This window comes from Propithecus coquereli, unplaced genomic scaffold (assembly GCF_000956105.1).
Source record: "Propithecus coquereli isolate 6110/MARCELLA unplaced genomic scaffold, Pcoq_1.0 Scaffold314, whole genome shotgun sequence".
Classification (NCBI taxonomy): Eukaryota; Metazoa; Chordata; class Mammalia; order Primates; family Indriidae; genus Propithecus; species Propithecus coquereli.
In genome coordinates, this window is record NW_012148775.1 from 3261473 (window position 1) to 3261838 (window position 366).

At 40.4% G+C, this 366-nt stretch overlaps 1 protein-coding gene across 1 annotated transcript in view; it reads left to right on the forward strand.

The window, feature by feature from the left end:
* Positions 1 to 366, forward strand: part of UNG (uracil-DNA glycosylase) — a 21508-nt gene that overhangs the window by 3849 nt on the left and 17293 nt on the right. The gene's annotated exons all lie outside the window — the stretch shown is intronic.

Below are 366 nucleotides of genomic sequence, written 5' to 3' on the forward strand. Positions count from 1 at the left end.
CTTGCCCTCATGTTGCCCAGGCTGACTCTGCTCATTTTGACACGTGGGTTGTACATGTGTGTGTTTATACCTATCTGGGAGACCTTTTTTTTTTTGAACACTCTACAACCAGGATAAAGAAAACCATTTATTCTTTGGTTTCTTGCAGTTTGATTTTTGTTTCCATGAATCGTTTTGGCCTATAGTGTTCCTGGATCCCATTATCTCTTGGGATTTTTTTTTTAAAAACAATTCCTTCTGATGGAGGCACATAAGGCACATCCACTGCAGCAAACTGGAAGAGGAGAATAAAATGCTCTCTGATCTCACCCAAAGGTCGCTGCTGGTTGTGTTGTAATGCTTTCTTTGTAACCTATTTTCCTTCGG